Below are 27,733 nucleotides of genomic sequence, written 5' to 3' on the forward strand. Positions count from 1 at the left end.
AGGGCGTTCCACAGGGCGGGCGCCACTACCGAGAAGGCCCTCTGCCTGGTTCCCTGTAACTTGGCTTCTCGTAGTGAGGGAACCGCCAGAAGGCCCTTGGCGCTCGACCTCAGTGTCCAGGCAGAATGATGGGGGTGGAGACGCTCCTTCAGGTATACAGGACCGAGGCCGTTTAGGGCTTTAAAAACTTCTGGTCAGACAGGAAAGAGCTGGATCTCGATGCTGAACCAGATAAAATTCTGATCTGACCCAGAAGGCTTATTCTCATGTTCTTATGCTCTCTGAAGGTCACCTCTAGTCATACGTTCAAGGTGGGGTACTTAAATATTATTGCTGCCACTAAAGGGCCTGGAAACCAAGCCTTATGAGGAACGGTTGAGGGAGTTGGGTATGTTTAGCCCGGGAAAGAGGAGACTGAGAGGAGACATGACAGCCATCTTCAAATACCTCAAAGGTTGTCACATGGAAGATGGAGCCAGCTTGTTTTCTCCTGCTCTGGAGGGGAAGACTCAAACCCATGGCTTTCAAGTTACAAGAAAGGAGATTCCGACTAAACATCTGTGAACTCTGTCACAGATGCTTTAGCTGAGATTCCTGCATTGCAGGGGGTTGGACTAGATGACCCTCGGGGGCCCTTCCAACTCTACAAATCTATTATTCTGAGGCACGATCGGCCCTTCTTCAGCTATATTATGCTATTAAGTTCTTATATTCCCAGGGTGGTTCAACAATCAGTCCGTCTTCCTAGGGAACTCTGGGGAATTGCAGCTCTGTGAGGGGAATAGGGATCTTCTAACAACTCTCAAGGCCCCTTAACAAACGGTAGCTCCCAGAATCCTTTGGGGGAAGCCATGGCTGTTTGATACTTTTGAATTATGGGGCTGGAGGAGACTCTTGAGAGTCCCATGGACTGCAAGAAGATCAAACCTATCCATTCTTAAGGAAATCAGCCCTGAGTGCTCACTGGAAGGACAGATCCTGAAGCAGAGGCTCCAATACTTAGGCCACCTCATGAGAAGAGAAGACTCCCTGGAAAAGACCCTGATGTTGGGAAAGATGGAGAAGGGGACGACAGAGGACGAGATGGTTGGACAGTGTTCTCGAAGCTACCAGCATGAGTTTGACCAAATTGCGGGAGGCAGTGGAAGACAGGAGTGGCTGGTGTGCTCTGGTCCATGGGGTCATGAAGAGTCGGACACGACTAAACGACAACAACAACATGGCTGTTTAAAGTGCTATTGCAGTGCTTTAAAGTTAGCCTCAGCCACAGCCTCTCTTTCCACCTTCTCTCTTCCTCCCCTTTGCAGCTGTTCTCTTGCCAGCTTCACCCATTCAGAGCCACAAGCCTGGGTGATATTCCGTGCCCTGCCTCCAGCCCTTGTGATTTTGTTTTCCTAACTAGCGCCATTTCTAACCACCAGCCGATCAAAGCAGCACAGCCCCTCGACTTACTTCTCCGGCTGCAATTTCTTTATGTAACTTGCCGATTTGGGAACTCCCCCCCACCCCATCTTGCCAAGGACTCAAAATCCCTTCCTTTGTTCTCTGTCTGGCCCCTACCATTTCCCACATGACGGGTCACACGGCCCATGGAGCGCAGGAGCTTTTCGCAGATTACTGGGGACGCAGGTTCCTGTCAAAGTTCACCTCCCTTGTTTGGGGGGGGGGGGTCTTCCCTGCCAAACTAAACCCCTGTGGCTTTTGCTCCAGACTGGGAGCAGCCAGCAAGGAAAGACCAGCAAGGTGATGGTGCTCCTTCTATCTGCAGTTTTCAAGAACTTCCTTCCTTCCTTCTTGAGTTACCCAGTCTCCCTGTGGCTGATTTTATTTTATGTACAGTGGTACCTCGGGTTAAGTACTTAATCCGTTCTGGAGGTCCGTTCTTAACCTGAAACTGTTCTTAACCTGAAGCACCACTTTAGCTAATGGGGCCTCCTGCTGCTGCCGCGCCGCCGGAGCACGATTTCTGTTCTCATCCTGAAGCAAAGTTCTTAACCTGAAGCACTATTTCTGGGTTAGCGGAGTCTGTAACCTGAAGCGTATGTAACCCCAGGTACCACTGTATTTAAAAGCATTTATAAACTGCTTGATAGTTTAAAATCATAATAATCTCCAAGCGGCGCATAGTCCCATAAACAAGTTGTTAAAACGCTAAATCAAAAACAGAGCCTTAAAACCAACGTCATGGCAGTATGCATTTGAACTGGAATTGTTTTCAGACGTTTTAATCGTGCTGCTGTTTGTGCAATTTGTCACCCTGGCTCCTCAGGGTCCGGGATATAAATGCGATAAGTGGATGAATGAAGACACACGTGAAAGCAAATGAAACCGAAATCCAGAACGCACACTTGTCTACAGCCATTCAGAGATATAAAAAAAAGAACCAGAGCAAATGCTAATTTAGGCTTGACTGGCATTGGACTGGCATGGGTGATCCTATATCTCAGTTTAATAAAACTGAGATATATGAACATGCCTTTTGCCTGTGCACACAGTCAGAGGCGTCCATGGGGAGGAGTGGGGAGAAGGAGGCCAGTTTGCACCCCCTGGATAAACCATAATCCCCAGATTCCCAGTTTTTGTTTTTAAGAAAAGATCCAGCCCTTAAGAGAACCCAAGAAACAAAAGGGGCAGGCATTATTCTCTCTCTCTCTCTCTCTCTCTCTCTCTCTCAACTAGTCTCCTCTCACCTTTCAATGTCTTTAGCCCTTGAATGAAGTCATAACAATAATTGTCATAGAGTGAAGGGGGGGGGGAGTATTTGATCCCCTGCTAAATTTCCCCTGCTAAATTCAAAGTGTTGGTGCTGACCTTTAAAGCCCTAAATGGCCTCGGTCCAGTATACCTGAAGGAGCGTCTCCACCCTCATCGTTCAGCCCGGACACTGAGATCCAGCACCGAGGGCCTTCTGGCAGTTCCCTCACTGTGATAAGCCAAGTTACAGGGAACCAGGCAGAGGGCCTTCTCGGTAGTGGCACCTGCCCTGTGGAACGCCCTCCCACCAGATGTCAAAGAGAAAAATAACTACCAGACTTTTAGAAGACATCTGAAGGCAGCCCTATTTAGGGAAGCTTTTAATGTTTAATAGGTTATTGTATTTTAGTGTTCTGTTGGGAGCCGCCCATAGTGGTTGGGGAAACACAGCCAGATTGGTGGGGTATAAATAAGAAATTATTATTGTTGTTGTTGTTGCCCGTTTCTGACAAAGAAATGACCAGTCCATAATTTTAATGGCAGGTTTATCGTAGCTGTGAGAGACAGAAGAACAACAACAGGAAAAACCCCAGAAGCCCAGAAGACAAAAGTCAGAGATTGATGTGCATTATAATGAGTGACATAAGTATTTGATCCCCTTTGCAAAAGATGACTTAGTACTTGGTGGCAAAACCCTTGTTGGCAATTACAGAGGTCAGGCGTTTCTGGTAGGTGGCCACCAGGTTTGCACACATCTCAGGAGGTATTTTGTCCCACTCCTCTTTGCAGATCCTCTCCAAGTCAGTAAGATTTCGAGGCTGATGTGTAGCTACTCAAACCTTCAGCTCCCTCCACAGATTTTCGATGGGATTAAGGTCTGGAGACTGGCTAGACCACTCTAGGATCCTAATGTGCTTCTCCTTGAGCCACTCCTTTGTTGCCTTGGCCATGTGTTTTGGGTCATTGTCATGCTGGAATACCCATCCTCGACCCATTTTCAATGGCCTGGCTGAGGGAAGGAGGTGCTCACCCAAGATTTGATGATACATGGTCCCGTCCATCGTTTCTTTGATGCGGTCCTGTCTCCTTAGCAGAAAAACACCCCCAAAGCATTATTTGTCCCCCTCCATGTTTGACGGTGGGGACGCGGGTGGTGCTGTGGGTAAAAGCCTCAGCGCCTAGGGCTTGCCAATCGAAAGTCGGCGGTTCGAATCCCCGTGGCGGGGTGCGCTCCCGTTACTCGGTCCCAGCGCCTGCCAACCTAGCAGTTCGAAAGCGCCTCCGGGTGCAAGTAGATAAATAGGGATCGCTTACTGGCGGGAAGGTAAACGGTGTTTCCGTTGGCTGCGCTGGCTCGCCAGATGTGGCTTTGTCACGCTGGCCACATGACCCGGAAGTGTCTCCGGACAGCGCTGGCCCCCGGCCTCTTAAGTGAGATGGGCGCACAACCCTAGAGTCGGACACGACTGGCCCGTACGGGCAGGGTACCTTTACCTTTACCTATGTTTGAAGGTGGGGATGGTGTTCTTGGGGTCGTAGGCAGCATTCCTCCTCCTCCTCCAAACACAACGAGTTGAGTTGATGCCAAAGAGCTCAGTTTTGGTCTCATCTGACCACAACACTTTCACCCAGCTCTCCTCTGGGTCATTCAGATGTGCATTGGCAAACTGCACACGGGCCTGTACATGTGCTGTCTTGAGCAAGGGGACCTTACGGGCTCTGCAAGATCTCATTCCTTCACAGTGTAGTGTGTTACCAACTGTTTTCATGGTGACTATGGGCCCAGCTGCCCTGAGATCATTGACAAGTTCCCCCAGTGTAGTTCTGGGCTGCTTCATCACCGTTCTCATGATCATTGTGAGGGAGAGCCAGTGTGGTGTAGTGGTTAAGAGCAGTAGACTTGTAATCTGGAGAACCGGGTTCGCGTCTCCGCTCCTCCACAGGCAGCTGCTGGGTGACCTTGGGCTAGTCACACTTCTCTGAAGTCTCTCAGCCTCACTCACCTCACAGAGTGTTTGTTGTGAGGGAGGAAGGGAAAGGAGAATGTTAGCCGCTTTGAGACTCCTTCAGGTAGTGATAAAGCGGGATATCAAATCCAAACTCTTCTTCTTCTTCGTCTTCTTCATTGCAACTGCACGAGATGAGATCTTGCATGGAGCCCCAGACCGAGGGAGGTTGACAGTTATTTTGTGTTTCTTCCATCTGTGAATTATTGCACCAACTGTTGTCACCTTCTCACCAAGCTACTTGGCAATAGTCTTGTGGCCCAGTCCAGCCTTGTGCAGGTCTACAATCTTGTCCCTGACATCCTCGGACAGCTCTTTGGTCATGGTGGCTACTTTGGAATCTGCCGGATTGATGGCTTCTGTCGACAGGTGTCTTTTGTGCAGGTACTGTAAGGAGCTGGGATTACAGGTAAGGCCTCTTCCTTACAGCAGGTGCTTCTAATCTCAGCTTGTTACATACAATGAAGATACCAGGTAGCCTGACATCCGGCTGGTTGATAGGGGATCAAATACTTATTTCACCCATTATAATGCACATCAATCTCTGACTTTTGTCTTCTGGGTTTCTGGGGGGTTTTCCCTGTTGTTATTCCGTCTCTCACAGCTACAATAAACCTACCATCAAAATTATGGACTGCTCATTTCTTTGTCAGAGGGCAAACGGGCAAATTAAGCAGGGGATCAAATACTTTCCCCCCCTCCTCACTGTATGGGAAGGGAATCAGATATTCAGGATTTCATTGTCATAAACTGTTGCAGCACCTTCAAGCAAAAGGTAATACTAGGTTATTTTGGAAGATTGAAGTAACTCTCGCTCTCTCGGCTATGGGTCCCCTCAAATAGGGGCAAAATAACAATGAATGTTATGTTATCAGCACTACAATAAACTTTTTAAATGAAAAATGTTTACAAACTCAGAGTGGGGGGAATCACTTTTTGCTTAATGAAATAAGACATAATTTCCTTATACCTCTTGCTTTTGAGGTGAGATATTACTGCCCCATCACAGCTCTCTGAAAATCCTGGATACCTGTTTTCTTCTTCTTCTTCGATAGGACAACAATCGCTTATTTCTCCAGCAGTTTAGAAATTTCCCAATTGCCTGGGCTAACTCAGCCGGTACAGCATGAGACTGTTTAATCTCAGGGTGGTGGGTTCAAGTCCCACGTTGGGCAAAAGATCCCAATCAGATCACAATAAGGTACCCCTGCCCGTATGGGCCAGTCTTGACAGACTCTAGGTTGTGCGCCCATCTCACTCAAAGAGGCCAGGGGCCAGCGCTGTCCGAAGACACTTCCAGGTCACGTGGCCAGCGTGACATCGCTGCTCTGGAGAGCCAGAGCCGCACACGGAAACGCCGTTTACCTTCCCGCTAGTAAGCGGTCCCTATTTATCTACTTGCACCCGGGAGTGCTTTCGAACTGCTAGGTTGGCAGGCGCTGGGACCGAACAACGGGAGCGCACCCCGCCACGAGGATTCGAACCGCCAACCTTTTGATTGGCAAGCCCTAGGCGCTGAGGCTTTAACCCACAGCGCCACCCACGTCCCTACAATAAAAGGCTTTAAATTGAAGTGGAGACCAGAAAACTCCTTGTCTAAAGCCTAGGCAATGGGTGTGTCGCTCTCTGTTTAATTGGAAAGATCTGCTTTCCCAAACGCCAATCACGGTTACGGCTTTGTTCATTGGCTGAAGATGCGAAAGAGGCAGGAGCGTGCAACTTTCTCACGAAAGCAGATGGAGAAAACAAATTCCTAAGAGAGGGTGAAAATTAAGGGGGGGGGGAATAAATTGCATGGGTGCAGGTACTCCCCCCACCCAGCTCCCAGGGGCTGGAAGCATTCATAGTACCTGGAAGTATAGATATTAAGAAGCTGTTCTTATGCTCCCCCCCCCCAGTCCACCTTGCCTTGAAAACTTCACTCGCTCACATTTGCACATTATTCCTGCATTGCAGGGGGTTGGACTAGATGGGGGGGGGGTTCCCTTCCAATTCTAGGATTCCAAGGTCAAGAACCACAAAAGCAGCCAAGGTCAAGACTGGTGCTTTCCTCTGGTTCCCCTGGTCCGTTTGCAAATTTGCAACCCTATTGTACAGCTGCCGCAAGCCCTGTTGTCTCCATCGGCACAATGGGCACAAGACAGCTTTCAGTCCCCTGCCGCCTGGAGGGCATAGCAGAGGCCCTCTTGTTACCTGGATCTCACCTGGGATGTTCAGGGGAACCGCCAGAATCTTAAAAGTGCTCCCTTCCCTCCTCTCTACTCAGGAAAGTAATGCCAGCTGCCTTTTTTTTACTGCTGGGCTGGGCTGCCACATTACCTTGTGAGACACCAAAAGCCATTATTAATTTTATTGCCCTTTTTTTAATTCCTTTCTTCCCTCCCCTTTTTCCTCTAGACGAAGCGGGCCTGCCAAGCCCTCGAGGTTGCAGCGAAGGCAGCCTTCTTACGCAAAGCAAGGTTGCCACAGTCATCCTTTTCCCCAATCTGTCCTCTCCTCCCGAAAGCCTCTCCAAAGGTGTGCTTGGCATTGTTCCTTGCCCCATCTAATTAGTGGACCACTCAGCAAGGCAATTGTGGATGGCTGGAGGCTACTGATAAGCAAAACGGGGCTCCTTTGTCTGCTGAGAGAGAGCTTCACAATGAAATCAACAATTTAGAAGGAACCCCTGCCCTGCTTTTGCCTTCTGCTGCCAAATCATCACCTCGTCATCTACCTAGTGATTAAATATGGCTCACTTCCAAGGCTAAAGTGGGAACTCCCCAGCCTCAAAACTTTTTGACAGGATCACACTTATCCTATGCCCCAGAGAGAGAGAGAGAGAAAGAAATGAAATGAAATAAAATAAAATGTTTCACTTATTGTTAGGACTGTCACTCAATGAAAGGAATCTCTTATTTGGCTGATAACATGGACATTTAGCCTAGCAATGGAAGGCATTTGCATACATCTGCATATGAGTAAATCCATTGTCCTGATGCCAGGAACAAGTGTGTTTTGACAGTAATGTGATGCTTGCAATCTGTAGGATTCTGAAAGATTGCATACACATGGAAAAATATGGTATACACTTTTTTTTTTAATCTGGGGCACCCTTTCAGAAGGTGAAAGGTTTAAACTGATTACCTGATTAGTCAAATACACATTCTAGGCCTACTTTTTATTATTATTAAAGATTTTCTTGATTTACAAAAGTGTGCGCAAGGTCTCTCTCGTATTTCCCCCCATGTAACATTTTTACAAATCAGTTTCATTTTTGGGACATTAGGAAGAAAAGGGGGAGAAAGGGGGAGGCGGGAGAGGTGAGTGGGGTTGGGGTTGGGTGGCCATGTTCCTATTTTACTTACTATATGTGGGGTTTGGTGTCAGCATTGCTTGTGCAGGTTCTCTGCTGTTCACTTCTGTTTCTTTGGTGGTGAGAGAGGTTGAGATTGGCCTAGGGTGTGGTTGTTCATTTGTGGTTGGCTGTGGTAGTCTTTGTTTTCATGTGTGAGTAGGGTGGGTGGGTGTTTTTGGATCAGGTCAGCCATATTGATTTGTATGCTGTTGGTGCTGGAAGAGACTCTTGAGAGTCCCATGGACTGCAAGAAGATCAAACCTATCCATTCTGAAGGAAATCAGCCCTGAGTGCTCACTGGAAGGACAGATCCTGAAGCTGAGGCTCCAGTACTTTGGCCACCTCATGAGAAGAGAAGACTCCCTGGAAAAAACCCTGATGTTGGGAAAGATGGAGGGCACAAGGAGAAGGGGACGACAAAGGATGAGATGGTGGGACAGTGTTCTCAAAGCTAACAGCATGAGTTTGACCAAATTGCGGGAGGCAGTGGAGGACAGGAGTGCCATGGGGTCATGAAGAGTTGGACACAACTAAACAACAACAATAATGCTGTTGGTGGATTGTTGTTGTTGTCTTGTTGGGCTCTGTGTGTGATAAAGGGGAGCCATACCGGGGACATTCTAGGCCTAGTCAGGTAATTCCTAGGTTACTTTGAGGTTTTTTTCATAGAATCAAGTGGTATATAAATTTTACGAAAGATATAAAAAATAAACGAAGGGCATTCGTGTATTTGGAAGTAAGTTTATATGTGGCTCCCGGTTAGAGATCTTTGTTTTCTTGTGTGCTAACAAGATCCCAGTGTTTCAATGAGAAAGTAAACTATCCACCCCATAGGGTTTTTGTTTTTTTGTTTTGTTTTTTTGTAAATTTAAAATATGTGCTGTATTTATCCTCTTTAGTTTGTTCCATTGTTTGTTTTGTGGTTTATATATTTTGGGAAGTGCAATTTGTACTGCATCCTGCTCTGAGCTTTCATGCCGAAGGGAAGATTAGAAACATGTTTAATAACAAATGCAGAAATAAATATTTACTGCATGAGTGGCATTTTCCATGTTCAAAATGCTTAACAATCTTCTGGAGCCAGTGTGGTGTAGTGGTTAAGAGCGGTAGTCTCGTAATCTGGGGAACCGGGTTCGCATCTCCGCTCCTCCACATGCAGCTGCTGGGTGACCTTGGGCCAGTCACACTTCTCTGAAGTCTCTCAGCCCCACTCACCTCACAGAGTGTTTGTTGTGGGGGAGGAAGGGAAAGGAGAATGTTAGCCGCTTTGAGACTCCTGAAGGGGAGTGAAAGGCGGGATATCAAATCCAAACTCCTCCTCTTCCTCCTCTTCTTCTTCTTCTTCTTCTTCTCCTTCTTCTTCTTCTTCCCTGATGCACAGGAAAGCCATCACTATGGTTCCATTGTTTCGTTTTGAGAGATGCTGGGTTTCATTGCTACGTAAGAACCACACAGCCCTCTAACCCAGGGGTCAGCAAACTTTTCAGCAGGGGGCCGGTCCACAGTGCTTCAGACTTTGTGCGGGGCCGGACTATATTTGGCGGGGGGGGGGGCAAATGAACGAATTCCTATGCCCCACAAATAACCCAGAGATGCATTTTAAATAAAAGGGCACATTCTACTCATGTAAAAACAAGCTGATTCCTGGACCGTCCACGGGCCGGATTGAGAAGGCAATTGGGCCAGATCCGGCCCCCGGGCCTTAGTTTGCCTACCCATGCTCTAATCTGAAAGCCCTGCATCCTTTCCCCCCCGGATCCAGGGGCGCTGAGCATCCAGGAGCGCTAAGAGCTGAAGGCAGCCCTGTTTAGGGAAGCTTTTAATGTTTGATGTATCACAGTACAGTGGTGCCCCGCAAGACGAATGCCTCGCAAGACGGAAAACCCGCTAGACGAAAGGGTTTTCCGTATTTCAATGCGCTTCGCAGGACAAATTTCTCTATGGGTTTGCTTCGCATGACGAAAATGTCTTGCGAGTCTTGAGATTTTTTTCCACTCCCCACCCCCTTATTCTAAGGCACTAAACTGCTAATAGCCTTTTAGCAGCTAATCCGCTAATCCCTTAAACCTTTAATAGCCGCTAATGGCCGCTAAACCGCTAATAGCGCTAATCCACTAATAGGGTTGCTTCACAAGACGAAAAAACCGCTAGACAAAGAGACTCATGGAACGGATTCTTTTCGTCTTGCAAGGCACCACTGTATTTTAATATTCTTTTGGAAGCCGCCCAGAGTGGCTGGGGAAGCCCAGCCAGATGGGCGGGGTATAAATAATAAATTATTATTATTATTATTATTATTATTATTATTATTATTATTATTATTATCATCATTTGCTTCTGGAGCAAAAAAGGAAACAGAGGCACACTGATTCTCTAGACTGCTTCATCCGATCCTCCTTCCTCACCTCTGTCCCTCCCCATGGAACAGTCAAAAACATCTCTTTAGATAGACAGCAGTGCTTAGCGTGTCAGACCAGGACCAGGGAGATCTGGGTTCGAATCCCCACTCAGCCATGAAGCTCACAGGGTGACTGGCTCTCTCATCCCAACCTCCCTCACAGGGTTGTTGTTTTGGGGACAAAATGAGGACTGGGGGAGAGAAAACCAGGTACACCACCTCGAGAAAAAAGCAGGATATAAATGCAATAAATAATAAACAGGCCACAAAACACATTAATTATACGTTCGGCTTTCCCTCTCAACTGCACACAACGCCAGAATATTCCCCAACCCCTCTCCATTTGTGAGGAAAAGGGCAGGTTAGCCACACTTTTACATCCATGGATACTGCCGGGGGCGGACGGACGCAAAGACCTGTAGGCCTTCCCCAGAGACGCCTGAGAGAGATCTAGTAGATCCAGGCCTGTTCCCAAATAGAACGTAAAACCTTTTCAATATTTCAAATTGCACCAACCGGCTTTTCATGGTATTCTAGACTGATTGCCGAAGAATTGATGCTTTTGAATTCTGGTGCTGCAGGAGACTCTTGAGAGTCCCATGGACTGCAAGAAGATCAGACCTCTCCATTCTGAAGGAAATCAGCCCTGAGTACTCACTAGAAGGACAGATCCTGAAGTGGAGGCTCCAATACTTTGGCCACCTCATGAGAAGAGAAGACTCCCCGGAAAAGACCCTGATGTTGGGAAAGATGGAGGGCACAAGGAGAAGGGGACGACAGAGGACAAGATGGTTGGACAGTGTTTGCGAAGCTACCAGCATGAGTTTGACCAAACTGCGGGAGGCAGTGGAAGACAGGAGTGCCTGGCATGCTCTGGTCCATGTGGTCACGAAGAGTCGGACACGACTAAACAACAACAAGACTTCTCTAGGAAACTCCATTTCAGAGGAAGGGCCGTAGCTTGGTGGCAGAACACCTGCTTTGCACGCAGAAGATCCCAGGTTTGATCCCCAATGGCATCCCTAAACGGGCCCGAAATTCCGAAGAGCTGCTGCCAGCCCGTGTTGACAACACCAAGCTTCGCCAAACTTAAAAGTCAGCTTCCTGCGTAAATTCCCTCGGATTCGAAACAAGCAGCCTAGTTCGCGTCTCCAAGAGTTATGAGAGAATGTTTGAGGACATCCCGGTTCTCAAAACCCACCCACCCCCTTTCCAGGTACTAGCAAAGGAAGCGACCTACCATGCTTGGGGCTTGCACCCCGTTGCGCCGGCTTCAGAGGGGGGTCCCTCTCCCAGCCTCGCCCGAGCAGCCAGACCCTTTGTCTCCGCCAGAATATCCCCCGTGCTTTTACGATAGCTCTTTCTGCCGGCATCTCCCGGATCTGTTGGTACACGTGCGGGATCCGGAGGTGCAGAGGGCAGCAGGGTTACTTACCTGCACGGCTCTGCAGAAAGAAAGAGGGAGAGAGAGAGAGTGAAGAGAGAAAAGGAGAGGGAGGTTTGCAGCTTGCTCAGTTCGTGTCGTGGCTCGAAGATTCAAGAGGAGACAGGAAAGGGACATTGCTGGTATTTCATCTATATTCAATGAACACACAAGACGTAACCGGCTGTACGCCTGACAAAATAATATATATACTATTCATTGTATTGAACTGTAGATTTCAACAGAAGTCACTCATAAAGTTCAACGAAAAAAGCAGAAATTTTGTGTCTGTTGATTGCCAACACCTGTTACTTGAATCAATATTGTGCTTGTATGCAAAAGTTGGTGCCTACAGCAACTACTACTATGCTATAAGTTCCACTGTCCTGAGATATCATATATGGTATGTACGGTTGTCGATGTTTTTTATTTTAATTTTGCTGTGAAAATGTGTGAGATTATGATATTGTATTTATTTGCAGTTTGAGATTATGATATTGTATTTATTTGCAGTTTGTACTACTGATGAAGCCCAAGACGGAGAAACAAGGCTAATATACCGGAAATCCTTGTCTTAGTCTCTCAGCCCCACTCACCTCACAGAGTGTTTGTTGTGGGGGAGGAAGGGAAAGGAGAATTTTAGCCGCTTTGAGACTCCTGAAGGGGAGTGAAAGGCGGGATATCAAATCCAAACTCTTCTTCTTCTTCTTCTTCTCCTCTGTGAAAGGATTCTGTGGAACTGTAACAACCTTTTGTGTGGATTATTGGACTTTATGAACAGACAGGTGGAACAGACACTTTCACATATATGGACCTTAAGGATAAACTGATTAGAAAATGAACAGATCTGCTGGGTCTTCTACTTTTTTCGTTGAACTTTATGAGTTACTTCTGTTGAAATCTACAATTATATATATTATTTTGTCAGACGTACAGCCGGTTACGTCTTGTGTGTTTATTGAATATGTTTCACGTAACCAGAGGTTTGTTGTTGTTCTGGTATTTCATCTATGGCACAGCATATTCAGTTGTTTTCCTGTTTCCCATCTTTTAACAACCCCTTTGCACCAACCAGGTTAGGTGCTGCAAGGCCAGATCTTCTGAGGAGATGGGCTTTCGACTAGAAGCCCACAGCACAGAAGATTTGGATAATCATAGAATTGCAGAGTTGGAAGGGAACTGAATTTGAATTTATATGCCGGGCGGGTCACAAAAAAAGATCACAGTATATAAAATTAAAATAAAAGAAATAGCCCAATAATACCCCCCCCCCAAAGAGCCACATTTTAAAAGGGTATGGGATGTTGATCAGGTCAATCAAAGTCCTGGTTAAAAAGGATGTTTTTGTGTGGTGCCTAAAGGTGTATAATGAAGGCGTCAGGCGAACGTCCCTGGGGAGAGCATTGCACAGACGGGGAGCCACTGCAGAGAAGGCCCCGCTCTCGTATTGCCACCCTCCGGACCTCCCGAGGAGGCTGCACACGAAGGAGGCCCCCCGAGGATGATCTCAGGGTCCTCTAAGTGTCATCTAGTCCAACCCCCAGCAATGCAGGAATCTCAGCTAAAGCATCCATGACAGAGGGCCAGAGAGTGTCAATACAATGATTTGAGCAGAGCAGAAAGGGGGCCTTTCCAAGGCCATCACAGTGCGTTAGTCCTGGGGGAGAACTGGGATCCATCCGTGGGTCTCATGGAGGCAACCTCTATCTACTGAGCCAAACCAATCTTCTCCAAAAAAAAAAAAAAATCTCCCCATTTTGCAGAAGGGAAAACCAAGGTATTAACACAGCCCACATTATAAACCCTCATGTTCTCATCCCCAACCTGGCCCACGAAAGCGATGGGGCTGTGGAAGGAGGGAGAGAGTTTGGTGGGTGGGTGGGGGACTAAATCCAGGAGATGGCAAAAAAAAGGGAAGAAATTATCCACTCCACCGGGGGCCTAACAAGTGAGTGACATTAATCTGGAGGAGGACAGCTGGCAGTGTCTGACATCCTAGGCTGGCGCAGGGCAAAGCTGCCCGTCTTCGGCCGGCTTGACGCTACGGCTTGCAGGATCATGGCACCCCACAGGGATAGGGTGTTTTTTTGGTGGGGGTGGGGGTGTTAATATATTTTAAAGGTCACCTCTAGCAGGATGGAGGGAGGTCGGCCGAGTTGGCAGAGAGGCTTTAGTTAACTTGCGCATGAACACGCGAAGGGCATTTCGACAGGGGAAAAGGCTCAATGAAGGATCCGGAATGACATATTAATTGACCCAGGAGAACTGAATTAGAGCCAGGCCTCTCCACACCCAAAACACAAGGAAACTAGGTTTCCTTCGTGTTTCGTATATTGATCCTGATAAGGAAGACAAGGCAAAGCTTGGAAATAAATTTGATTCTTTATTTTTTTGCCTCTCTGTCCCACACCCCTCTCCTTTTCCACATTGGGCTCCCTCTAAGGACACACTTCTAAAAAATAAATGGGAGGGCACTGCCGCTAGAAGGGCCTTGGTTTAAAAAGATTCTAATATATGGGTGTAGCCAGGATTTATGGTTTTTTGGGGGGAGGTCAGGACAGGCCCACCTGTCATTATCCTCTGACTGGCTCTGTCTAGCAGATTCGGAACGAAACGACTCTCAACCACTGTTGCTTAAAATCACTTTCTTCGGACCTCCAAGCGCTCAGAAAAACCTGTCAAAAACTTCCAACAATTTCTGCTTTTCGTTAAGTGTTTTTTATTTATTTACTTGATTTAAAGGCAACGGCTGCCCCCCCTCCCTGGGCTACTACACCCTGGAGAAGAACTGGAAATCCACCTAAGCTGTGCATTTCGAAGAAACAAATCGATAAGGAGATTGATTTATTTTGGGGGTGGGGGGGAGGGAAGAGCTCAATTCCCACAACAATTCCGCCCTCAGACTATTGTTTCCCTCCCTTGATCATTGGCTATTGTATTCCAATGCCTATGGACTAGTAGCTTGATTTTTTAAAAAAGGAACTTTGGTGGTACTAGGGCTCAAAGGCACCTGGAAGTCACACTTTCTGCAATCCAGGGGTGTGTGTGTGTGTGTGAAATGGCACCCAAACCTCAGAGGCTTCATGAGCGTGATGGGAAAAGCCCTCAAATGATGAGCACACCCCCCCCAACCGGTGCTCAAAGTTGTCTGCTCAATCTGCTCTTTTTATATAGCAATTAAGTGCATTGATTCAAGGCTGTGCACTGCTCTGTCTTAACAGCTCAGAGTCTTTTAAATCGGACGGCTGGGTTTACCGATGGGCATAAACCTTTCGAAACGAGAGTTTAATATGCCTTTTAATTGCTGCGGGCGGCTAAGTATCTGTCTTAGTTTAACTAAGACGGGGTTGTTTGCACAGCCTTGTAAGAAAGGCGGCGAATTCCCAGAGACGTTCTCTTTCTGTAGGCGTTGTGGTAGACCGTTTTCACTTTTTAAAAGTTATTTAAGAAAACGTCTAGCCTGCTCTTTATTAGAATAACAGTCTGCTAGGTTTGCCTTCTTTTCTTTTAGAGGGCAAGGAACCGCCCAAAATGGTTGCCAGAGGGGCTGCTCCCTATGGCTGGTTAGGTTGCCAAAGGTATCCCTGTAAAGGATTGAACTATTTGCCAAAATGACTCTTGCATCTTGGGAGTTTTCTCTCCCATCTATCATGGATGTCTCAGCTGAGATTCCTGCCTTGCTCCCTTCCAACTATACAATTCTACGATTCTATGCTAATCGGGGATATTCCTGAGGCGTTTTGGTGGCTAGGCCATAAAAACCCAAACGGGAACCTGCAATGACTTAAAACAGGGGTCAGCAAACTTTTTCAGCCAGGGGCCAGTCCACCATCCCTCAGTGGGGGGCCGGACTATATGGGGGGGGGGGATGAACTGGAACGTGTCCAGAGGAGGGCAACCAAAATGGTCAAAGGCCTGGAAACGATGCCTTATGAGGAACGGCTAAGGGAGCTGGGCATGTTTAGCCTGGAGAAGAGGAGGTTAAGGGGTGATATGATAGCCATGTTCAAATATATAAAAGGATGTCACATAGAGGAGGGAGAAAGGTTGTTTTCTGCTGCTCCAGAGAAGCGGACACGGAGCAATGGATCCAAACTACAAGAAAGAAGATTCCACCTAAACATTAGGAAGAACTTCCTGACAGTAAGAGCTGTTTGACAGTGGAATTTGCTGCCAAGGAGTGTGGTGGAGTCTCCTTCTTTGGAGGTCTTTAAGCAAAGGCTTGACAACCATATGTCAGGAGTGCTCTGATGGTGTTTCCTGCTTGGCAGGGGGTTGGACTCGATGGCCCTTGTGGTCTCTTCCAACTCTATGATTCTATGATTCTATGAACGAATTCCAGTGCCCCACAAAATGCATCCAGAGATGCATTTTAAATTTTTTAAAAACAACATTCTACTCATGCAAAAACACCAGGCAGGCCCCACAAATAACCCAGAGATACATTTTAAATAAAAGGACGTATTCTATTCATGTAAAAACACGCTGATTCCCAGACCGTCCATGGGCCGGATTGAGAAAGCGATTGGGCCGCATCTGGCACCCGGGCCTTAGGTTGCCTACCCATGACTTGAAACAGGGGTCAGCAAACTTTTTCACCCAGGGGCCGGGTCCACTGTCCCTCAGACCTAGTGGGGGGCCGGACTATATTTTGAAGATGAAAAACCGAACGAATTCCTATGCCCCACAAATAACCCAGAGATGCATTTTAAACAAGGCACACATTCTGCTCATGCAAAAACACTAGGCAGGCCCCACAAATAACCCAGAGATGTGTTTTAAATAAAAGCACACATTCTACTCATAATATATACTAATAATTTATTATTTATACCCCGCCCATCTGGCTAGGTTTCCCCAGCCATTCTGGGCGGTTTCCAACAAAGTATTAAAATACAGCCATGTAAAAACACAGTGATTTATGGACTGTCCGCGGGCCGGATTCAGAAGGCGATTGGGCCGGATCTGGCCCCCGGGCCTTAGGTTGCCTACCCATGACTTAAAATAACTAAACGCTTGGCAAATTTCTACCCTTTTCACGGTCCTGAGAATTGTTTGAGAGGGTCCCGCAAGCGATCTGACAGCAAGCCCCTGGCCCTGTCAAGGAGCGTCCGACCCAAACGTTGAATTGGAAGGGCAAAACCGCAGACCCGAGGGGGACACGTGGCTTGCGGGAGGGGGCTTCAAACAGAAGAGACAGGACAAAGGCATCATTGTGCACAAATCCATCCAAGAATTCCAAGCTCTTGTTAATACCTTTGGAAATGTGCAGGGGGTGGACTCGGAGGCAGCCCGGACCGGTGTCCGGAGGGTGGGCTGTTAGGGGGGTGCGCTGGGGGTGAGAGTGCATGGCGATATAATTCTGGGCTCGCGGCATACCAACAGGCCCTATTCTCCCTGCCAAAGCAAGCCTCCTTGTTTTTCAGGCGAGCGTGCGGCTGGCGGAAAACTAGGCTTCTTTCTGCACAGAGAAGTCGACATTAATTTAATACGCTAAATAAAAATAACCGCCTGGCAATCTGACAGCAGCAGTGGCAGGGGTGGGAGAGACTTCCAGCTCCTACCACCTCCCTGAAATTGTATTTATTTCGTTTCATAAAACTTATGCGCCGCCTTGATTGTTGGGGAAAAACCAACACACCTCAAAGCAGTTTGCGAAGAGAATAAAACCACCGGCGGCAAACAGTTAAGAACAACTCTTTGAATTGTTAAAACTAAAAACAGATTAATGCTATGTGTTGGCATTCTACATATCTGGGCATGCTTCCCTAAACAAAAATGTTTTTAGCGGGTGCCGAAAAGAGTCCAGTAGGGACCGATGTCAACAGGCAGTGAGTTCCAAAGTTTAGGAAGCAGGAAAATTGGGAGGAAGGAGGCCAAGAGGCAGAGATGAACCCGGCTGGTGAAGAGTCACGAGTGTCTTCCCCTCCTGCTGTGACAAGCTCCCCTCCCTCCTGGTCTTCCTATGCCCCACAAATTACCCAGAGATGCATCTTAAATAAAAGGACACGTTCTTCTCATGTAAAAACACGCTGATTCCCAGACCGTCCCCGGGCTAGATTTAGAATGTGATTGGGCCGGATCCAGCCCCCAGACCTTTGTTTGCCTCCCCATACTATAGAGGGAAATGAGGGGGAGAGGGGGCTCACCCACCTGGGAAGGGAGCCCATCTAGGAGAAGGAAAACTCAGATCCTCAACCTCTGATGCCTTGCGGTCTACCTTCGGGAGAAGAAAAGGAGTAACCCTACACAAATCTGGATGATGGACTTTTCGGAGCTAGCTGACCTGACTGGAAGAATCCGCGACCAGAAAGAAGAGGAGTTTCAAGAGGACTGGAGGAAATTCAAGGACTATTTGAATAAATATTGTAATATAAAAAATTAGAAATTACTTGAAAGAAACAAATAGGCCTAGGATTAAATTCTGTTATAATTAAATAAATGGGATTTAGAATGTTAAGAAAAGTGAATAAGATGGACTATAATTGGAAATTGTTTTAGTTTAATAATGATATTGGAAAGCTGTTACTTTTAATTACAAGGAAACTCAGAAGGGAGGGATTTGAGGAAGTCAACCAAGATGTTTAAAAGGTTGGATTTGTGAAGAATTAAGTTCGTTGTTATTGTTTATCTGCTTATTGTTCCCCCTTTTCCCCCTCTTTCTTCTTTCTTCTTTTTCTTTTTCTGTTTTTGTGTATCATCTTGCTTTGTGGTTTGTGTTATCATGGTGGAAAATCTAATAAAAAAATTATTTTTTTAAAAAAAACCCTACACAAATCTGGAGTGGAATCCCTAAAACAGTTGATGGTACCCTGCATGCCTCCTTCTGCCAACTCCTGCAGCCAAGCTGGTGCCAAACATCTTGCTCTGCTTTCCTTTGGACCCCATCAGTGAGACTGAGAGGGGGGTCTTGTCGTCTGGGCAGCCCAAGACCTCCATGTCACTGACCAGGCCTGCGCCCCGGAGAGGTCACTTTAGCTAATGCAGCAGAAACAACGCAGGAGGCAGCAGCTACGAGTTACCCTTCTCTGCAGCCACAGCAGGCGCTGTGATTCTGCGCCTGCTGTGGCTGTAGAGCCCCCAGAGGCACACTCCATTGTCTCTCGACACAGCAAGGACAAAGTTGCATGGGAGGCAGAAAATGCTCCCTAGGATTTGTTTTCGGTTTCACCGACAATGTGATTTGGGCATGTTAACTGCACATAAATCATTCACATTAAAATTAAGAGTAAAATTAAACAGCCACAAGCAGCCGTGGGCTTTCCCCCTTCTCCAAGACGCCCTTCCTGGTCTTGGACAACCCAAAGTAACAAATTAGCCCCCTTCCATGGCACAGTGCAGATACAAACATCCCAAGGCTATAAATTCACTCTCTTCATCAGATAATAATAATAATAATAATAATAATAATAATAATAATAATAATAAATTTTATTTATACCCTGCCCTCCCCGGCCAGAGCCGGGCTCAGGGCGGCTAACACCAGTAAAATTACAGTAAAAACATAATGGGGGGTGGGGACAATTTAAAATACAGGTTAAAATGCAATTTAAAATGCAGCCTCATTTTAAAAGTGGCCGATAGATCAAAACCATAAGGGGGGATGGGAGATAAGGGTCAGACTGAGTCCAAACCAAAGCCAGATGGAACAGCTCTGTCTTGCAGGCCCGGTGGAAGGATGTCAAGTCCCGCAGGGCCCTAGTCTCTTGTGACAGAGAGTTCCGCCAAGTTGGGGCCAGTACTGAAAAGGCCCTGGCCCTAGTTGAGATCAGTGCTTTATATTAGCCCATTCTTGCAGTGCCACAGGTTGCCACTCTTTTTGCTCTTGACAGAAGCTGCGTGCATTGCAACAGCTGTAGGACAGGCAGTAATTCAACAGATGGAGCTTTCCCAATGACAAGAATAGCTGCTTCCGTTAAAGGCACAGAGACTGGGAAAGGGATGGACAGAGAAACACAGAAAGTTGCCTTACCGTTAGTCCATCTATAAAATTACTCACGGGGTGAAGACAGCGGACCCAGAAACGTTTTTTTCTCAAAGCAGCATAATTAGCAGGAAACTAAAATATTATCTTCTAGGGATGTGGGTGGTGCTGTGGGTTAAACCACAGAGCCTAGGACTTACTGATCAGAAGGTCGGCGGTTCGAATCCCCGCAACGGAGTGAGCTCCCGTTGCTCGGTCCCTGTTCCTGCCAACCTAGCAGTTCGAAAGCACGTCAAAGTGCAAGTAGATAAATAGGTACCGCTCTGGTGGGAAGGTAAACAGCATTTCTGTGCGCTGCTCTGGTTTCGCCAGAAGCGGCTTAGTCATGCTGGCCACATGACCTGGAAGCTGTATGCCGGCTCCCTTGGCCAATAAAGTGAGATGAGCGCTGCAACCCCAGAGTCGGTCACAACTGGATCTAATGGTCAGGGGTCCCTTTACCTAAAATATTATCTTATAAAGATTTCGAAATTGAACATTACGAAGGAGGCCAACTACGGAATGCACCTTTAACGCAGCAAAGTTAACAACAACAAAACTTAAGCATTTCCAAAGAAAACATGACTGAAGGAAGCCAAATGCAAAATGCACATTTAAATCAGCATAATTTACAAGTGAATAAAATATTATCCTAAGCGCCTGTAGGATAACATAGTTGGCAGAGCAAGAGACTGAGGTTGTAGATTTGGGCACCACACATTCCTACCTTCCAACTTTACGATTCAATCTTAGCCCCATTCTTTCGCAAGGAGAGAACGAGGTGGCAATTGTAATGTCTCGCTCAGCCACGAAGCAGAAAAGAGGCAAACAGAACTGATGTCACCTGCAGCCACTTCCAGCAGCGAGAAGAAGCCATCGTTATTTTACAAACCAGGGTAGTCAGTGCCGGATTTACGTATAAGCTAAACAAGCTATAGCTTAGGGCCCCATTCTCTTGTGGGCCCCCAAAAAAATTTAAAGGAAAAAGAAACTGGATGTACATTTCCAAAATATAAGATAAAAAACAAATAAAACAAAACCTACATACAGCAACAGTGTTTTGTGTTGTGCAGGCTCCTATAATGGGCCCTGCCTGCTAGGTTGCTCCCTAAAATATCACGGGTTTGCTTATATCTATATATAGGGTACCTACATTCTGCTATTTATAATTATTTGTAGTTTGCATCATATATTTACACCTATTATTATTAAATGTTATAGCAAGTTTCTAGAGACTAGATTATGAGTCTTTGTAAATTGTGTTTCTAAAGGAACTTTTGTTATTGCCAAATGCCAATGTGTTTGCATTATTAAATTTGTTATGGATAAAAAAATCGTTTTAAGTTAGAGCTTAATAATTATTTCACTACTGATATACTTCTTCTTAATTGCATGTATTTCAGTTCAACAATTACTTTGATAAAAGACATATTTTGTTATGTGCAAATGGCTTTAGATACCTATTAGGTCCGTAAATTACCATATAACACAAAAAACAGTGACAATTTGTTGCTGACAAACGACAGCTGGACACAGAAAGGGCCCCGTTACCTTCAGTAGCTGAGGGGCTCAAATTTGTTGAGTCCCCATTTCCATCAGACCCAACCAGCGTGACCCATGGCAAGGGATGATGGGAGTTGTAGTCCAGTCCCTCCCTTTCCTGGGTTGCAGCAAAAACTTCTTGGGGGGGGGGGTTGTGTTCATAGAAGCCGACAAGGACAAGGGAGATCGGTTTGTGAAAGAGGTGCAACTTCTGCAAAGCAACTTATAGTTGGGTTTTCAAAAACGCCCCTGCTAATAAAATGCACTGGGGGTTTGGGGAGTTTTTTTGCAGCCCGGTTGTGTCTTCGCAAAACAGGGAATTGGAGATTTCACCTGCAGAGGCAAGGATTTCACCTTGGTGCCCAAAATATAAATTTTTAGTTTAGAGAAAAAGCGGGTATGGGGAGACAGGATTGAAGTTTATAAAAGAATATATTTGTGGAATGGAGAAAGTAGAGAATAAAAGTACTTCTTTATGCAGCAAATATTTTCTCCCCTTAAATCTTTCTTTATTGATTTTCTATCTTTTACAAATTGGTCCCCAATTAAAACAAATTTAATACTTCTTTCCTTCCAAATCTGACTTCCCGCATACCCTCCTAGATGCGTCGATTGTTTTCTTGACTGCTGCATGTATCCCGCCCCCCCCCCAATTATTCCAATTTATCTGCAAATGTTACAGATTACCTTACATGACAATATATTTACTTTTTTAACTCGACTCCTTTTCAAATTATTTATTGATTGATTCGATTTATATACCAGCCGTCATCAAAATATATCAGGGTGGTTCGCAGAGTGAAATACAAGATAAAACACATGTAAACAATTAAAGTGAAACAACAAAACAATAACACACAAACCCCTTCCCAGATAAAGGGAAGTCATGAAGGTAAACGACCCCAGTTAAGTCCAGTCGTGAACGACTCTGGGGTTGCGGTGCTCATCTCACTTTACTGGCCAAGGGAGCCGATGTTTTGTCCACAGACAGTTTTTCTGGGTCATGTGGCCAACATGACTAAGCCGCTTCTGGCGAAACCAGAGCAGCGCACGGAAATGCCGTTTACCTTCCCGCCGGATTGGTACCTATTTATCTACTTGCACTTTGACGTGCTTTTGAACTGCTAGGTTGGCAGGAGCAGGGACCGAGCAACGGGAGATTACCCCGTCGTGGGGATTCAAACTGCCAGTCTTCCGATCAGCAAGCCCTAGGCTCAGTGGTTTAGACCACAGCGCCACCCGCGCTCTATTCTGCCTTGGTCAGACCACACCTGGAGTCCTGTGTCCAGTTCTGGGTGCCACAATTTGAGAAGGATATTGACAAGCTGGAATGTGTGCAGAGGAAAGCGACCAAGATGATGTTGATGATGATTATGATGATTAACAACAACAACAATTTTATTATATATACCCCACCCATCTGACTGGGTTTCTCTGAGCGGTTCACAACAGAACACTAAAAACAGAATAAAACCCCAAACATTAAAAACTTCCCTAAACAGGGCTGCCTTCAGATGCCTTCTAAAAGTCAGATAGTTGCTTATTTCCTTGACATCTGATGGGAGGGCGTTCCACAAAGAGGGTGCCACTGCTGAGAAGGCCCTCTGCCTGGTTCCCTGCAACCTCACTTCTCGCAGGGAGGGAACCCCCAGAAGGCCCTCGGAGCTGGACCTTAGTGGGTCTGGAAACCAAGCCTTATGAGGAACGGTTGAAGGATCTGGGTATGTTTAGCCTGGGAAAGAAGAGACTGAGAGGAGATATGAGTTACAAGAGATGAGATTCCGACTAAACATCAGGACAAGGGAAGTTATTGGTAGTATGGCACCCTGAGTGAGGCCAAAATTTGACGTCCCCAAATGAATGTTCTCAGTGATGGATCTTCTCAATTGTGTACCCCATCGGCCCAGTGCTCTGTGTGGGGGAAATTCCCACACTGTCCTAAATCTGGTGCTGATCAGGAAGAACTTCCTGACACTAAGAACAGTGGAATGGACTCCTTCGGGAGGTTGTGAACTCTCCTTCCTTGGATATTTTTCAGCGGAGGTTGGGTGGCCACCTGCCATGGATGCTTTAGCTGAGATTCCTGCATCGCAGGGGGTCAGACTAGATGGCTCTGGGGATCCCTTCCAACTCTACCCTTCTATGATTCTTTGAAGTGCCATCTCCAGAAGCCAAACTCTCCAGAGCGCCTATTGCTAGCGTTCCACACCAGCCCTTGAAGAAACGTGTGTGTGTGTGTGTGTGTGTGGATTTTTAGAGGTTTAACCCAGAGACACCCTAACTCTCCCCCCCCCCAGCCTCCCCAAACTGCCCCTCCCCATCTCTGGCTCCGCAGGCTTCTGAGGCCAGGCCGCCAGGGAGCAGCTGGGCGGAGAGTGTGGAAATCTTGATGATTAGTTTGTTTTTTAGACGCAGGGATTTGTGGCTGATTAACCTTAATCCGTTCAGTGTGATGGAACCCCATATGCGACTGGGCTTCAGTGAAAGGGGGGGGGCCACGGGACGGGGAGGGGAGAAAGCGGGCACAAATAAGGAGAACGGAGCAGGCTGCCGTCCATGGAAGCTCACACCGCAATAAATTTGTTAGGGCACGCTTCCCCAACCTCGTGCCCTCCCAGTGCATTGTCTGGGTGCGCAGGGAGTTGGAAGTCGAACGCATCTGGAGAGCAACAGGTTGGCAAAGTTTGCCTTGAAAGCTTAAGGCTGCTTTAAGGTGCCACAGTCCAGTACTGGCACCTCTTTTTGTTGTTGCTAAAAAGCGTGGCACGCACTGTAAGAACTTCACGGTGAGTACCGGCACCAGTTTTTCTAGAAGCACCGCTGGTTTTCCTCCAGCAGACTAAGAACGGTGGCTTTCCGGTGAAAACGCCCACCCTTCCAAAATATATAGATTAATGCCATCCCAGCGCATACCTGTCAAGGCTCCTCCAGATGAACTGTTTATACAGCATACATCCTGATTTTACGTCCACAAAGCTCATGCAGAGAGGTTAGATCGCATCCAGGTCTTTACTGAGCTTCTGCTCTGCTTTGCTTGCAAGGTTGTTCATCTACGACGTGGGTAGGCAAACTAAGGCCCGGGGGCCAGATCCAGCCCAACCGCCTTCTAAATGTGGCCTGCAGATGGTCCGGGAATCAGTGTGTTTTTACATGAGTAGAATGTGTTCTTTTATTTAAAATGCATCTCTGGGTTATTTGTGGGGCATAGGAATTCGTTCATTTTTTATTTATTTTTCAAAATATAGTCTGGCCCCCCACAAGGTCTGAGGGACAGTGGACCGGCCCCCTGCCGAAAAAAGTTTGCTAACCCCTGTTCTAAGACAATGAACGCTCCTCCCGATTTGATCGCATGGCATTTATACAACTCCCCGCCCACCTTTTGTCCGCCCCACACTTTTCAATGCGTTCCCCCATCTCGCCTAACTGTGCTAAAAGTCTGTGTCACTTAAAGTGGACACGGGTTGCGCTAAAGCAAATGGAGCCCCTGAAACCAATTTCATTGTGCAAACCTAAATTTACGGAATGCGCTGGAGCCCGTCTCCCCAAAAAGAGGCAGGTTGGACAGAGGCACCCATGATCACACCGCAAAAACGCCATAGCTCAGAGACAGAGCACCAAATGTTGATGCACCCTCTTCTCCTGTAGGGGGCGCACACATACAATGGAAGACTGTACATGAAGATCATAGAATTGCAGAGTTGAAAGGGACCACAAGGGTCATCTAGTCCAACCCCGTGCTGCAGGAATATTTTGCCTCCAGAAGTGTTTTGTTCTGTAGCTCAACTGCCTGCAACATGTGAGGTCCAGCGCTGAGGGCCTTCTGGCAGTTCCCTCTCTGCGAGAAGCCAAGTTACAGGGAACCAGGCAGAGGGCCTTCTCGGTAGTGGCGCCTGCCCTGTGGAACACCCTCCCACCAGATGTCAAAGAGAACAACAACTACCAGACTTTTAGAAGACATATGAAGGCAGCCCTGTTTAGGGAAGCTTTTAATGTTTGATGTATCACGGTATTTTAATATTCTTTTGGAAGCCGCCCAGAGTGGCTGGGGAAGCCCAGCCAGATGGGCGGGGTATAAATAATAAATTATTATTATTATTATAAGTGAAGCCACAGCTGATGGCAAATAACCCAATACTGGAGAAAGGCATTGTGCCCTGCTTTTCAAGCTGCAAACACACACAATACACTTAAAGCATGTGGCTTCCCTCTTAAAAAAGCCCATGGGAATTGTAGTTCACCCCTTGCAGAACTATAATTCCCATCAACAAACCGAAGTTCTCCATAATTCCTTGGAGGAAGTCACATGCTTCCAATGTAGCTATCAGCGCAGACCAAGTTCCTTTTACTGATTTTTTTTTTGGCCACTCTAGGCACAGGATAGTTATTTCCAGTGCTTTTTTCCTGGGGGTACACAGGTGTACGCATACCCCTAAACATTTTGTGAATCTTTGTGCTTTTGTCCATTTACTGCATTTGTTTTTCCCGATTTGAACTATAAAATGGTGATTTTATTGAGTCAAAATGAGAGTAAACATTTTTTTTTTTTTTTTAGGGAAAAAAGCACTGGTTCTTTCCCTTATTAGCCTGGGTCTTCGACAACAGCCTCGCATGCAGACATTTAGCGCAAAGATTTCTCTAATCGACATGACCCAAAGTTTCACCTGTTAAATTTCTGTGTATCTCAGGCTGTTGCTAATGGTATAGGAGGAGCAGCTTGAAGAAAAGGTGGCCATTGTGTTGCAGGGGCTGTGCTGGAAAGAACAGCAGCAACCTTGAGTGAGTTCTGCACATGTGACACATAAACACACGCACACATGGAATCTGATCATAATTTTTCTGAACGGCGCGGTCTCTTCCTAGTGGCAGAACCTGGCACGGCCTCCCTCCGGTTCATTATATAAATGAGAGCAAGCTGGGAGGAAAGCTGGGCTTGAATGCTCTCCAAAAGCAAGGGCAGCCTTGCCTCTCGAGCCGAGCATGAGATGTGTGTGTGGCAACTTGTCTCCAGAAAGAGATGATAGCCATGAAGCTTCTGACTCGACCCACCACACACACACACCAAAACAAAAACACACTCCAGGCATTGCCCTTATCCAAGTTGGGAATACATGCCGGACAAAGGGGTGGGTGGCGGGTGAGAGATTATTCTGTTCAAAGAGGATTAACACTTGGCGACAAGGCATCGAGCATCCTGTGATGTTCCTCGCTCTTTTCTCGTGTACCATTTTCGCTCAATGATAATTTCCTTTTGCGCAGATTGTTTCCCGTAGCAAGTAACTTAAAAGACCCACGTTATGAATTCATCAGCTACAGATCATGCATACCCTCCAACATTTCTCTCATGAAGATAGGGACGTCATATTCAGCTATATTATTATTATTATTATTATTATTATTTTATTATTATCTGCCCCAGTGCTTTCTTTCTTTAAAAAATGTTTAGGGGTACGCTCGTTTTGACTCAAGAAAATCTCCATTTTATAGTTCAAATCGGGGGAAATAGATACAGTGGTACCTCGGGTTACATACGCTTCAGGTTGCAGACTCCGCTAACCCAGAAACAGTACCTCGGGTTAAGAACTTTGCTTCAGGATGAGAACAGAAATCGTGCTCCGGCGGCACGGCAGCAGCAGGAGGCCCCATTAGCTAAATTGGTGCTTCAGGTTAAGAACAGTTTCAGGTTAAGAACGGACCTCCGGAACGAATTAAGTACTTAACCTGAGGTACCACTGTACAGTAAATGGACAAAAGTACGAAGATTCACAAAATGTTTAGGGATACGTGTCAGTATATTTCATTCTCCCGTTGCTGGATGTGTGATTGTTACATCGCATGTCTGTGTTTACTTTCCAGACTTGGAAAGTGTGAGGACGGAAGCCAGTCTTATCTTTTCCGCTGTATTGTACTTTTGTACTTTCTCTCTCTCTCTCTCAGAGAAGATGTGAGAGGATGCCATGATTGCTTTGTCCTGTATACATTGCTGAATAAATTAGAATGGCACACCTCAACTCCACATCGCTTCTGCTATACTCTGCTGTGTGAGTGTGCACATATCTGAGCATATGTGTCTCTGGTGTGCACCGGGACTGAAGATTTATGAACGTCCTAGACTGTGATTCATAAGAAAGACGCCCAGAGAGGTTTGTCTCATTCCGGGGGCTGTGGGTGCCCCCCCAGGCGTGTTCTGACAGTATGCGTACCCCTGGGTCACCCCAGAAAAAAACACGGCTCTGCCCATCTGACTTGGTTGCGCCAGCAATTCTGGGAGGCTCCCAACACATATAAAAACATAATTTAACATTTAAAAACTTCCCTATACAGGGCTGCCTTCTAGAGGCTGAATAGTTACTTATCTCTTTGGCTTGGGGGT

The 27,733-nt window shown here is 46.6% G+C and overlaps 1 protein-coding gene across 2 annotated transcripts in view; it reads right to left on the bottom strand.

The window, feature by feature from the left end:
* LOC310684587 (homeobox protein otx5) overlaps window positions 1–21,433 on the bottom strand; it is a 69,938-nt gene extending 48,505 nt beyond the window's left edge. The window contains exons 1-3 of one of the 2 annotated variants that reach the window (XM_083455943.1): window positions 21,373–21,433; window positions 11,676–11,880; window positions 6,905–7,019 (exon numbers count right to left, since the gene is read on the bottom strand). The gene's annotated coding sequence lies outside the window, so the exon portion shown is untranslated. Of the gene's footprint in view, window positions 1–6,904; window positions 7,020–11,675; window positions 11,881–14,868; window positions 14,967–21,372 lie in introns of those variants that run through there. The other variant, XM_083455942.1, reaches the window with a different exon arrangement.
* Between the last annotated feature and the right edge of the window lie 6,300 nt (window positions 21,434–27,733).

Source organism: Podarcis tiliguerta, assembly GCF_965153285.1.
Source record: "Podarcis tiliguerta genome assembly, chromosome: 8".
NCBI classification, from domain to species: domain Eukaryota; kingdom Metazoa; phylum Chordata; class Lepidosauria; order Squamata; family Lacertidae; genus Podarcis; species Podarcis tiliguerta.